Here is a 14,548-nt window from a genome sequence, read left to right on the forward strand (position 1 = left end):
CTCGGGTCATGATCTTATGGTTCATGAGTTCAAGCCCCACGTCGGGCCCTGCACTGATAGCATGGAGCCTGCTTGGGATCCTGTTTCTTTCTGTCTCTCTCCCTCTCTCTCAAAAATAAATAAACGTTTTTCAAAAGTGGTCTGCTAGTTTCTCCTAGTATGAAATTGAAAAATGGCCATTTTAGGGGCACCTGGGTGGCTCCGTTGATTAAGCGTCCAACTTCAGCTCAGGTCATGATCTCGCGGTTTGTGGATTTGAGCCCCGCATCGGGGCTCTGTGCTGACAGCTCAGAGCCTGGAGCCTGCTTCACATTCTGTGTCCTACCCTGCTCACACTCTCTCTCTCCCTCTCTCCAAAATAAACACTAAAAATTTTTTAAAAGAAAAGAAAAATGGCCTTTTTAGTACAACCCTCATCAGGTCGTTCAACAGTCTCTTCGTACCTTACCTGAGGCCATGTAACCTCTCAGAGTTCACCTCCCCTCTGTAATTGTTAGTCCCAATGACCTCCCTTTAAGGAATCTGTTCCTGTCTTTCCCCAGACACCCTTGAATACACGGGGTGAGATGATCACCTCAGTCAATGGGCACACTGCCACCTTTCTGGTGGGGTCACATACTCTACCCTCAACACCTCAGATGGCCCTACTGTAATTCCTCAGGGTACACAACTCACCTCTGTAGTGAGGTTAGATAATCCCTCACATGATTGGATAATCAGTCACATGATCCATCCCTTAAAAAAACAAACAAATAAACAAAAAAAAAATATCCTTTCTTTGTCTCTTGGACCCCATGATGCCCAACAAAGCTTTTCTCTTAAGCCCCCCAACCTCTTTTAAGCTACGAGGCAGAGACTTGATTTCTCATTGTAATGTTAATATTTAACGTTCATCCAAGGGACTCAGCTTTGAAGTTCCAGACTCCAACCTCACGCACTGTGCCCTCTGACAGCTCTGATAGATTCCTAAGGTTTTCTTGACCCCTCAGAGCTCCCCAAGCCCTTGATAAGGGCTGCATGCAGGGACACGCTCATTCACCTTCCTGACTCACTTTCGCTCATTCACATTCCTGACTCACTGTCGCCTAACGGAATGGCAGGTGTAGGACGCCACTGAGAGGTAAGAGCCTTTAAAGGTGGATGCAGACCTCGCTGTGTCTCTCTCTAAATTAACTCAATACGATACCTGAAAAATGAGGTAATTTATGGTCTCAGACCTATTACTCATATATTACTTGACAAAGGGCTTCTGATCTCCACATGGAGCCCCTGCAGCACATCTATTCTACCCATAAAGAAACCTAACGGAAGGGGTTACCAGTTTGTCCAAGAGCTGTGAGCCACAAATAAAATTGTAAAATGCATATTGTTTTTTCCCAAATCGCAACACTATCTTTGCTCCTATACCCTCTGACCCTACTTATTCCGTCATTGTTGATACGCTCTGCTTTCTTCAGCAGACCCCTTTATCTAACTCCCAAATACCTCTTCACCTCGCATGCGAAAACCAACAGCATACCTGGATCGTCGTGCTCCAGGGATGTTCCAAAGTCCCCGCTTATTTTTGCCTGAATATTAAGTGTAAATCCAAAGAATCTAGGCTCCTTTTATAATTCAATCCTCAGTCAATATCCGGATGAGCTTCTTTGTTTTACTAGGTTCAGTGACTCACAGACACTTAATATTTATTAGAAGCTCCGGCTTGTGTTAACCTTAAAAATAAAACTGTTAATTATTTTACCAGAAAAACTGATTTATTCGGGAGTGGCAGAGAATTACAATTCAAGCCACGCAAGCTACAGCAAAACCACAAACAAGTCCAAAGCACAAAGGAGAAGTTGGCTCTTTCATAGAGAAAAGGGGGGTGGGGGACTTGGGAGGAGCTGTTGTAAACAAAAAGTCCATTGGAGTAAACCGGGAGTCGGAAGTGTAGTGGCTTTTCATTGGTTGAGTTGTGTGTGACAGTTTCTCATTGGCTAGGCTGTTGCTGGGCTGGGAGAAAAATCTTTCTTCCTCTGCTGGGATTGTAAAGCAGGCTCCTTCTCTTTGGCAATGCAGGTCTGTCTCTTTCTGTTTGCTCTGCAAAGGGCTGTGAGGAATGGTACAGCGTGAGAGCTCCCCCTTCTGGCCTTCCAACTCCACTTTAAATGAGACTTTCTTATAAAAAAAGATAACTGACATTTTCCTTATTCAGTTTCACATTTACGAGGAGCATAAGGTTTCAAGGGGCAAAATACAACTTTGCGGTCCAGGTGCAATATTTAGAACATGGTATCTAACCCTGAGGGAAAACCCTTGTCCTCAGAACTAGCAAGACCATCCTTCATTACCTTCAGCCTGAAACCAAAAGACAGCTCTGGGGCTTTCTAGGATTACCTGGATGTTGTAGGAAGTGGATTCCAAGTCTTTCCAATGTAGCGTCCCCTTTATATGGCATAATTTAGGAAACTATGCCTCACCTTCTACAATGGGACTCACTTTCCATGATGTATTCAAATCCTTAAAAACTTCCCTTTCCTGTGCTTCCACCTTGAGGCTCCCAAAGCGTCCTTTGCCCTTCTCACTAGTCATTCATTCATGAGAGAGAAGGACATGCTTTAGGTGCTTTTTCAAGCAGAGGCCCATTGGGTATTTTAGTCTCGCTCTGGACTGTGTGGCTGAAGCCATTTCTTGTTGTAGAGCAGTCATGGCAAGAGCAAAGTTGGTTCAAGGGACAATGGATCTTGTGTTAGGTATGTACCCCGTGTGCCCAAATCCTTCTCCTAACTGAAACACCGCATTTTTTTTTTCACCTCTCATCTTGCCTCTCTTGAGATCCTTTTGCTCGCTCCTTGTCACATTACCACCCCCCGTTGTTCGAAATCTTAGCGTTGCTGGTCTTCTTCCTTTCCTGACTAGAGGGGACCCACGTGACTGCAAGGCAGCCACCTGAACTTAACCCTTCTGCACTCCGGCCTTTCAGAGCTTCCTCTAACAGACCCAGACCTCACCTTCTCTGTTGATGGATACTAGCTCCTCACTTCACAAGGAACATTTCAGGCAGGATCTGCCTGAATCCGTAGGTTTCCAGAACCCCATGAATATGAGTGTCAGCCTCACACCCAATCATCCCAGATAACAGAATTCATTCCAGTTGGTGGAACTTATGGTTCTCACGTGGGCCTGCATGTTAGTTAAGGATAGGAGAATTAGTATCTGCACAGATAGCAGATACCTTTTGAGTTGGAACTATGGAACTGAATAAAGGGAATGTCGTTTTAAATGGAGTTGGGAGGTCCCTGGGTGGCTCAGTCAGTTGAGCAGCTCACTCGTGATTTCAGCCCAGGTCAAGATCTCAAGGTTTATGGGTTTGAGTCCTGAGTTGGGCTCCACGCCGTCAGCATGCAGCCTGCTTGGGATTCTCTCTCATCTCTCTCTCTCTCTCTCTCTCTCTCTCAAAAATTAATAAACTTAAATAAACTAAACAAAACTAAAATGGAATTGGGAGGGGGTACCTGGTTGGCTCAGTTGGAAGAACATGCAACCCTCAGTCTTGGGGTCATAGGTTGGAGTCCCACCTGGGATACAAAGAAATTTAAAAAAACCCTTCAATTTAAAAAAAGGGGGGCCCTGGGTGGCTCAGTCGGTTAAGCATCCAACTCTTGATTTCAGCTCAGGTCACGATCTCACAGTTCGTGAGTCTGAGCCCCACACGGGGCTCTGAGCGCTGACGCTGTGGAGCCTGCTTGGGATGCTCCCTCTGCCCCTCCCCCACTTGCGCATGCACACTCTCTCTCTCTCTCTCTTTCAAAATAAATAAATATTTCTAAAAAGCAAGTTTCCCTATAAATGAATAAATAAATAAGGCCAGAAGGGGGAGCGCTCACGCTGTAGCACTCCTCACAGCCCTTTGCAGACCCCACAAGAGACCTTCCTTGCATTTTCCCACAGGAAGAAGCCTATTTTTACAACGCCAGCAGGCGGAAGGAAGATTTTCTCCCTGCCCGCCAACAGGGTCGCCTATGGTTTTGCTGTAGCTTGCATGTCTTGAGTTGCAGTTCTCTGCTATTCCTGAACAAGCCCATTCTTCTGGCAAAATAGTCAACAGTTTTATTTTTAAGGTTAGCGATACTTGATCGGTATTTATGACTGCACGTGGCACAGCAACTCAAAACGGGAAATGCGTGGCTGATCACTTCGAGGATTTATCGGTACCAAAAGAAGTGGACATATTTAAAACAGAAACTCATATGGGCGATAAGATCCATAAGCAAAGGGGGAACTTGCTAAAGCCAACAGCTCAGAAACCTGCCCCCATTCTACAGCAGACAGAATGTTAAATCTCCTCTGCCTACGCCCTGACCCTCTAACAGAAGAAATGAAAAGCTCTCGGTCCAAAGTCCCTAAGATTAAAAGGTCAATTAGAAATAAGCTGGACGTCCTTTGCATGCGGATAAACTCTCGAGACATCCAGATGGCCGTCTGGAGTCGCCTCAATCCCCTGCCTGAAATTTAGGCCATGACTTTCCCACAAGGGGAAAGAAAATCTAGAGCAGCTCCTCCACTGGTAGTGGTGGGAGAATTTTGCTCTTTACCTGGCACAACCGGTATCCTTTTGTCCCATCTGCTGAGAACATAATCCTGGGTGGAGCTGTAATGGCAGGGCAAGCGAGAAAGCCACCTCGAGCTTCCTCTGTGGGCAATTACATATCACGCAGTTGCCTGTATGTCATGGTTATGAATATGTCCTTGTCATTATTCACGTGTTCTCTCATTGGATCAAAGCTTCCCCGTGTAAGAGGGCTACTGCTTAACCACTGTTGCTAAATTTCTGCTGGAACAATTTTTCTCTCTCTGGGGTGTTGCTTTTGCCCTGTCTTGACTGAGCGCATGAATGGATTATTAAATCTAAAATTGCAAAACTCTCAGAGAAACTTGGCCTTCCATGATCCGAGGTTTTATCTTCGGCTTTGATGACCTTCGAATCTCCACCCACATCAACTCTTCTTCTATGAGACACTTACTGGAGCATCTGTGAGAATTCCACACATGGCATGGGCTACAGAAGACTCTGGTCTGGTCATTTCAGACCTTCCCAAATATTGCAATGGACTGACTGACTATGCCCATGCCTTATCAACAGGTTAACACTGTTTTTCCTCCAGTCTTCCCATCTAAACTAGTCCATATATAAAACTTGGAGATTTGGCTCTCTGGAAACCTCACTATCAAAAGATTAACCTTGAACTTCGTCCGAAGGGTTCAAATATGCAAGTCTCGGTTTTCCTACCTGCACCCAAGAGCGCTGTAGATCTGATTCTCCATCCCACACGTTTCTTGGCATATCTTCTGTCCACAATCACACCTGTAAGCTCTAAATATCCCAGAGTTTTTATTTTTTTATTTTATTTTTTTTTAAATTTTTTTTTCAACGTTTTTTATTTATTTTTTGGGACAGAGAGAGACAGAGCATGAACGGGGGAGGGGCAGAGAGAGAGGGAGACACAGAATCGGAAACAGGCTCCAGGCTCTGAGCCATCAGCCCAGAGCCTGACGCGGGGCTCGAACTCACGGACCGCGAGATCGTGACCTGGCTGAAGTCGGACGCTTAACCGACTGCGCCACCCAGGCGCCCCTAGAGTTTTTAAACTTAATAATAGACTTTATGTTTTTGAAGAATAGTTTTAGATTTACAGGGGGAAAAATGAGCAGGTAAGTACAGAAGGCTTCTATATACCTCTCCCATATGCACATAACATCTTACATTATATGATACGTTTGTTACAATGAATGAATCAATGTTGATACATTATTATTGGATGAAGCCCATAGTTTATCCAGACTTCCCAAGCTCTTAACCTAATGCCCTTTTCATGTATCAGACTCCCATCCAGGATGCTGGATTCAGTTGTCCTATCATTGCAGGCTCTGCTTGCCCGTGATAATTTGTCAGACGTTCCTTGCTTTTGATGAACTTGGCAGTTCTGAGTAGTACTGGTCAGGTATACTGTAAGACGTGCCTCCATGGGAATTTATCTCATGATTTTCTCATAATTAGACTGCGGCTATAGGACTTGGGTAAGAAGATCATAGAGGTAAAGTGTCATTTTCCCCACATAATATCAAAGGTACTGTGCTGTAATAGGATAGACCAATAGACCAGTATATTTGGTCTTTGTCTCTGGTCACTGAGAAAACCTCTAGAACCCACGGAATTCCCTGAGTGATAAGAGTGTCTCTGTTATTCATATGGAGCCCCTTTTGAGTACACCCAAGTTTATGCTAGTAAGCTGACTTAGGAAGGGATCCCTAGACAACCCCGGGTTGGGGCTGATCACCAGACAGATCAAGTGATTTAAGGTCGAAACTTTCAGCTCCAGCCATTGATCTCTGGGAAGGGAGGGGGAGGGGGAGCATCACAGATTAAATTCTATAAAAACACTTGAACAACAAGATTTGATGAGCTTTCAGGTTGGTGAACTCATCCACATGTCCGGAGGGTAGTGCACCCCAGTTTCACGGGGACAGAAACTCCTGCACGTGGGACTCTACCAAACCTGGCCCTACGTACCTCTTCATCTGGCTGTTCATCAGTATCCTTTATAATATCCTTTATAATAAGTACTTACTTATATACTTTATAATAAGTACTCACTGGTAAGTCAGTGTTTCCCTGAGCTTTGTGAGCCATTCTAACAAATGATCAAATCTAAGGAGGAGGTTGTGGGAACCTCTGATTTATAGTCAATCAGTCAGTGGCACAGGTAACAATCTGGACTTGGAATTGGCATCTGAAGTGGGGACAGTCTTGTGAGACTGAACCTTTAACCTTTAGGATATTGATGAGGGAGCATGAAGCAAGCTGAGACCCCGCAAACGCCCTCCAGCCTCCCGCCTCCGGTGGGATACATGTAACAATCCTCAAGCACTCCTGGCTGCCTTAAAGCTAAGAGAAGGAGAAAACAAAGGGCTGACTGATAGAGATCACAGTCCTGCAGGACATGAGTCTCAGTAAATTACAAGAAAAAGGCAATCTTATCAATAGCCTAACCTCCAGAAACCCATAGACTCAATTTCCTGGAGCCCTAACATCACCTTCCCCTCCATGGTGATGTAGGGAACAAAGGCAAGACAAAAATGTAATACAATTAAATTTCTTTGTAACCTGCAGCCCACTGACAAATATTTGAGATAGGCAGAGTAAAACATTCCTCCAATAAACTCCCAACTGTCTTGTCTTAAAGTTAATGCCTTACTAGAGGGAAAACAACCTTAGCTTGACAATAGCAAGACCTCTGGTATCTTCTGAGTCCTCTTTAGCATATAAAGTCCTTCTGGAAGCCTCCCTCTTTGCCTTTACCTCCCTCACTCCATAGTATATAACCAGTCACTCTTCACAACCCCAGTGCAGCTCTTTCTGCCCACGGGTCCTGTCCCCATGCTTTAATAAAATCACATTTTTGCACCAAAGACATCTCAAGAATTCTTTCCTGGCCATCAGTTCCGGACCCCCACCACCACTCTAAAACCGCATCAGATATGATGCTAACTCCAGGTAAAGAGGGTCAGAATGGAGTCCAATTTGGAGGACACCCAATCAGTGTCTGCTGAGACTTGAAGAATTGCATGGTGGTCTTGGAGAGCTCAGAAATGAATATATATACAATGTATCCAAAGTTGGATGCTTAACCAACTGGACCACCCAGGCGCCCCTGGCTGTGCTTTTTATATACAGCACCGAAAAACAACCTGTGAAAGAAAAAAACTGATTACTGGACTTCATTAAGATTAAAAACTTCTGCTCTGTGAAAGACATCGTCAATAGAATAAGAAGACAGGCTTCAGATTGGGAGGAACTTTTTTGCAAAAGGTGTATCTGATAGGGGTGCCTGGGTGGCTCAAGTCGGTTGAGCGTCCGACTTCGGCTCAGGTCATGATCTCACAGTTCGTGGGTTCGAGCCCCGCATCAGGCTCTGTGCTGACCGCTTGCTCAGAGCCTGGAGCCTGCTTCCGATTCTGTGTCTCCTTCTCTCTCTGCCCCTCCCCTGCTCACGCTTTGTCTCACTCTGTTTCTCAAAAATAAATAAATGTTTCTCAAAAATAAATAAATAAATGTAAAAAAAATAATTAAAAAAAAAGGTGTATCTGATAAAGGACTGTGAGCTAAAACAAAGGAGTATTAACAGAGAAAGTAAACAACCCAAACCCAATAAAAAATGGGCAAAAGATGGAACAGATACCTCACCAAAGAAGATATCCAGAGGGCAAACAAGAATATGAAGATGCACACGAGATATCATTAGGGAAACGCAAATTAACACAACAATGACGTACCACTACACACCTATTAGAATTGCCAAAATCCAAAACACTGACAACACTGAATGTTGATGAGTTTGTGCAGCAACAGAAACTCTCATTCCTGGCCGATGGGAATGCAAAACGGTCCGTTTGCTTCGTAAGACAATTTGGCAATTTCTTCCGAAACGAAACTGACTCTTAGCCTACAAGCCAGCAAATGCATTCCTCGGTATTTCCTTGAAAGAAGTGAAAACTCGTGTCCACACAAAAACTTGAATATGGATTTTTATAGCAGCTTTATTCATAATTGCCAGAAACTGCAAGTCATCAAGATGTCCTCCAGTAGGTGAATGCATAAACTGTGGTACGTCCAGACGGTGGAATATTATGCAGTGCTATAAAGAAACGAGCTCTCAAGCTATTGAAAGGCTTAGAGGGAACTTGAATGTATATTCCTAAGTGAAAGAAGCCAATCTGAAAAGACTACATATGATTCCAACTATATGACATTCTGGAAAAGGCAAAATTATGGAGGCAAGAAAAAGTTCAGTGGTTACCAGGAGCTCGTGGGGGCCGAGAGGGATGGATGGGAATAGATGCAACACGGGATTTTTTTTTAGGGCTGTGAAAGTATTTTGTATGAAACTATAATGGTGGACACATGACATCATACATTTGTTAAAGCCCAGAGAAAGTGATGCAGGCAGGGCAGGTGCGATGACCCAGAGGGGGTCCCATAGGTCCAGCCAAGAGGGTGTTTGGCATTGAGCAGGATGGAAATCAAAGTGAGATTTGAGTTTATTGAAGATGTAGTGAGAACAGACACAGACAGAGCATCTGGAAGAGACTCAGGAAGGAAAAGAATAGTGACTCTCCTGTCTATTTGGGGTCTGGAGTTTTTACTGAGGAGTGTGGTCTGGTATACATGCCCTCTTGGGCATCCAGGACCTAGTCGGATAAGGACGAGTACCTGGGTGTCCTCCATAAGTCACTTATGCCCTGGTCTCGGTGTCTGGAGTCAGTTGTCTTGGAAACCTACATGAAACCCCACCTGGTCACCCCTTTAGATGTTAGCTATTTGCTAGAAGACTCCAAAGAAATCATTAACTCCTTGCCCTCTACAAGGAGGACATACAATAGGCATATATAAGCTGGGGGAGGGGGGTGGTCCTCACAAGAATAGAAGCAGGAAAAGGAGTTTTTTAACAGGGTCCTTTCAGTTTCCCTGTCTCAAAAGTACAACACAGTGAACTCAAATGTAAACTGAAGGTTAATTTTGTTTGATAATGATGTGTCAATGTTAGCTCATAGATTATAACAAATGCACAACACTCTGCAGATGTTGAGGGAGGAGAACCTAAGTGTACATGTGCGGGAAGAGGTATATGGGAACACTATACATTCTGTTCAATTTTGCTGTACCTAAAACTGCTCTAAATATACTGTCTATTAATTTTCAAAATTTAATCCTTTACCTTATGCCTGTTTGATAGTCTAAAATAAAAAAAGACAGGGGCACCTGGGTGGCTCAGTCGGTTAAGCAACTGACTTGGGCTCAGGTCATGATGTCATGGTTCATGGGTTTGAGCCCCACATCGGGCTCTGTGCTGACAGTTCAGAGCCTGGAGCCTGCTTTGGATTCTGTGTCTCCCTCTCTCTCTGTCCCTCCCCCATTTGTGCTCTGTCTCTCTCTGTCTCAAAAATAAATAAAATGTAAAAAAATTAAATTAAATTAAATTTAAAAAGACAGGAAATAACAAAGTGTTGGCAAGGACGTGGAGAACAAGGAACACTTGTGCACTGTTGGTAGGCATGGAAATTGACATGGCCACTGTGGAAACAGTATGCGGGCTCCTCAAAAAAATAGAAATACCGTATGATGCAATAATTCCATTAACTGGGTATTTACCCAAAGAAAAAGAAAACACTAATTTGAAAAAGATATAGGCACCCCTATGTTTATTGCAGCATTATATACAATAGCCAACATATGGAACCAACCTAGAAGTCCACCAATAGACGAATGGATAAGGAAGATGTGGACGGAATATTATGCAGCCATAAAAAAGGATGAGTGTGTGCCATTTGTGACAACACGAATGGACCCAGAAGGTACTAAGCCAAGTGAAATAAGTCAATTGAGAAAGACAAATACCATACGATTTCATTCATACGTGGAATCTAAAAAAAAAAAAAAAAATCCCAAATGGATAAACAAAAAGCAGAATCAGATCTATAAATACAGAGAACAAACTGACAGTTGCCATAGGGAAGGGAGATGGGCAAAATGAGTAAAGGAGAGTGGGAGATAAAAGGTTTCCAGTTATAGAATGATTAGGTCACAGGAATGAGGGTCGTAGCATGGGAAGTACAGTCGATATTGTGGTCACATTGTATGGGGACAGAAGGTAGCTTCCTTGTGGTGAGCACAATGCATAAACTTGTATAATCACTACACTATACACCCGAAACTAGTGTGTCAGCTACAGTCAAATAAAAAAAAAATAATTAAGACGAATCCTTCAGGGACATATTGAGCCATTAAAAATCTCTGACTGCTGGGGCGCCTGGGTGGCTCAGTCAGCTGAACGTCCAACTTTGGCTCGGGCTATGATCTCGTGGTTTGTGGGTTCGAGTCCCACACTGGGCTCTGTGCTGACAGCTCAGAGCCTGGAGCCTGCTTCGGATTCTAGGTCTCCTCCTCTCTCTGCCCCTCCCATGCTCATGCTTTGTCGCTGTCTCTCAATGATAAAAAAACATCAAGAAAAAAAAAAGAAAAAGAAAAAAATCTCTGATTGCTAATCTGAATATTTATTCGATAGCAACTTAGTGTAAAAGTTGATGCATTTGGGTTCTCTGCTTTTCTTTGCCTCCCTTCTTCTTTACCCACTACTTTAAAAGTACTGTCTACTCATTTACAACCCCCAAATTTTTCTACTTTGGAAAGTATTTTCTTTGATTTTACTTATTTTATTTAAGCAAAAAATTACAAATACTTATTTTAATCCATTAGCACAGAGTTATAAATACCTTTACCTTCCTTCTAGACAACATAGGGAACTCGGAATATCCATCACTTTGTCCCATTTCGATTACTATGATTTTTATGGCATGCATGGCAATGCCATCATTCTAACCCCACAGGAGATAGTATTTCTGTTTTACACAGAGAATGAACAGTTGCAGGAGCCCATAAACACACCCCTCTCTCAGATCTTCATTCCTTTTTTTTTTTTAATTTTTTTTTAACATTTATTTATTTTTGAGACAGAGAGAGACACAGCATGAATGGGGGAGGGGCAGAGAGAGAGGGAGACACAGAATCAGAAGCAGGCTCCAGGCTCTGAGCCATCAGCCCAGAGCCGGACGCGGGGCTCGAACTCGCGGACCATGAGATCGTGACCTGAGCTGAAGTCGGACGCTCAACCGACTGAGCCACCCAGGCGCCCCACTCAGATCTTCATTCCTATCACCCTGAAGATTTCACCTGGAATCACTTTTCCTTGTTCTTAATTATAATCATTAGCATTGAGTTTTATGTAGGTTAATTTCCCATTACACTTTTCTTTTTTGACTTGAAGTAATCTTTTTTAAGATATCTTTTTTCTTGAGAGACACTTTTGCTATGTATAGAAATCTAGGTTGGTGGTAATTTCTTCAGCAGTTTGAAAACATCCTTTCACCGTGTCCCTGAACCACAGCTATCTAGCGGGAGTGAGAAGTGATAAGTAACCTATTTTGCTGTAGTCTCCTGGCATGAGGTTAGGTTCGGAGTGTAAATACTAAGATTGAGATTGAGGTGGTGATGGGATGGGGTTTTGGGTTGTCAGAGAAAAGAGGGGCAGCAAGTGTTCATGCGTAGGGGAAATACAAAATGAGTATTTGCTTTACCAAACTGATGGATTGTTTTTGAAGCCAGTTACATTTGCTCACCGATCTCTTTTTCTCTTTCTGTACACCCAGCTTCCCTGACATTTAATTTGGACCGTTGCAAATTAGTTTGGGGCAATGAAAAAGGGACAGATGTAACCGTGAAATTGTGTCTTCATTATGTCTTCATTTTGTGCCCCTTCCTGGTATGGCCTCCTTGGACCTCAGTTTTCACCTCTCCAGGATTTAGTGCTCCCTGGTGGGCTACGGGCCCAGGCGGTGGTGGGCTGATTCTGTCTTGATGAGGACAAGGGCCTCCAGCCAATGGACATCAAGCTGGGATGTCTTGCGATTGTATATTTGTACCCGGATCTGGCTGCTCTGAATACGACAGGGTAGTCAGGAGAGGGGCAAGTTTTGGTTCCTGTGACAGTGATATTCTCTTTGACCAGCTTCTACTTAGACACTTCTGAATTCTCTTCTCAACTAGGCCCTGGCTTTCAGACTTCCATGTTTCTCTCTGCATTGTCTAATTGTAGCAAGAACCCTAAAGTCAGTTTGACCAGAACTACCCTCCATATCGGATCACAGGTGATATCTGATCCAGTCCCTCATTCCCCAACACCCCCCAGGTCTGATCATCCTGACCTGCCTTCAGCAAGAATCTTGTTAAGTCGGTTCAGTTGGAACCCCTCTTATCCCCTGATGTATCCTCTTAGTAATTTCCCATCCCCTCCTTCCCACCTGCGCCTATAAATTCCTACTTTTCCTTGTTCTCCCTGGAGAACAAGGAAACTCTTGTTCTCAAAACTCTTTCTCACTACAAACTCCTACTGCAGTGGTCCCTATACTTAACACGATAGGGCCCGTGAAGAAAGTCTGCCTTATCATTCTCAACAAGTGTCTTGAATAACTTTTTCTTTAATGCCTGAGAACCAGAGATGAGTAATGGTATCTCATCTTATGTAACAAACGTGAAACCATGTGAGTTCCATTGTCCACTTAGGCCTGAGGGCATCTAACCCTGCTGTTCTCAAATGTTGAGTCATGTGGCCTGTAAGAATCTGTCCCTTGTGCAGTAGGCCTGCCTGTAGTTGATGAAACTCTCCTGCATGATGTATTTCAAAGAATACAAAAAAATAACCAAATGGTAAAACGTGTGCTCTCATGTAAGCATTATCATCATTACCTCTGCTGCTACTTGCTGAATGAGACTCATTATTTTGACAAATAAGTTACCGTGCAGAGAACGGTCTCTGAGTTGCCCTCTCACAGCAGGGTTTGTGACTTGTGATAACAATGATGATGATGAATCTTTTTAAAAACATTATTATTTTGAGAGAGAGAGAGAGAGCGACTGGGAAAAGGGCAGAGAGAGGGAGACATGATCTGAGCCAAAACCTGGAGTCAGACGCTTAACCGACTCAACCATCCACGCACCCCCATAACGACTCTTAAGTATCCAGCAGTAAGCACACCCTGGGCCCTGTTACTTACCAAGACTCCTTTTTCTCAAACTGGAGTCCCCTGGACGGCTTGTTCACATGCAGAACGTTGGGCCCCACCCGCAAAATTTCTGAGTACCTAGGTTTAGGCTGTTGCCCCCCCAAACGAGGATTTTTAACAAATTCCCAGATGATGCTGAGAAACACTGAATTAGAGCTACATTCCATGTTAGCACACAGACCCCGCAGATCAGGTGTTACCTTCAATTGTCAGTGTGAACCTGGGGCCCCCGAAAGGTCTGAGAATTGCAGGACCAGCCTCTGTCCCCGCACGCAGAAATGGGTATCCCGTGATACACACCTGAGGGCGACTGGGACTTGGTTCCAGAAAGAGAAGTCTGGAGACAGCCCCGTTAGGAGGAAAAGCTCGCGCTCCGCTGTCACAGAGAACCAGCAGGAACCAGCGAGAAGCAGGTAACCGAGCGCGTGCCAACATCCCCCCCCCCCGGCACCGCCCCCTCGCACCGATACACCCACCCAGAGTCACCCCCTCGCACTACCCCCCCAGACTCCCCCAAGTGCCACCCCCAGCACGGCCCCTGCGCTCCGCCCTCCAGTTCCATACCACCACCGCGCACCGCCCCTAAGCCCCACCCCCTCGCACTGCCCCCCGCGCCACTCCCAAGCACCGCCCCCAGAATCCCCCCCAGCACTCCACCCCTCGCTTCACCGCCCACAATGCCTCCCTCTCCCCAATTGCCGCCCCCTCTCACCACACCCCGAGCACCGCCCCCTCGCCCCTCCCAAGCAGCGGCCCCCAGCACCGTCCGCAGAACCACCGCCCAGCACTCCCTCCTCGCTCCGCCTTCAACACCGCCCCCCTATCATCACCCACCCGCGCGCTCTCCCCCGTGCCACCACCTCTCATCGCCCCCAGCACCGCCCCAGCTCCG

At 44.9% G+C, this 14,548-nt stretch overlaps 1 long non-coding RNA gene across 1 annotated transcript; it reads right to left on the minus strand.

Moving 5' to 3' along the window:
* Positions 1-1,425: 1,425 nt before the first annotated feature.
* Positions 1,426-14,096, minus strand: LOC131499629 (uncharacterized). Its single transcript, XR_009255985.1, has 3 exons — positions 13,957-14,096; positions 3,495-3,557; positions 1,426-2,089 (listed from the first exon to the last, which is right to left on the minus strand). It is a non-coding gene; the product is annotated as an uncharacterized LOC131499629 (long non-coding RNA).
* Positions 14,097-14,548: the final 452 nt, after the last annotated feature.

This window comes from Neofelis nebulosa, chromosome 17 (assembly GCF_028018385.1).
Source record: "Neofelis nebulosa isolate mNeoNeb1 chromosome 17, mNeoNeb1.pri, whole genome shotgun sequence".
NCBI lineage: Eukaryota > Metazoa > Chordata > Mammalia > Carnivora > Felidae > Neofelis > Neofelis nebulosa.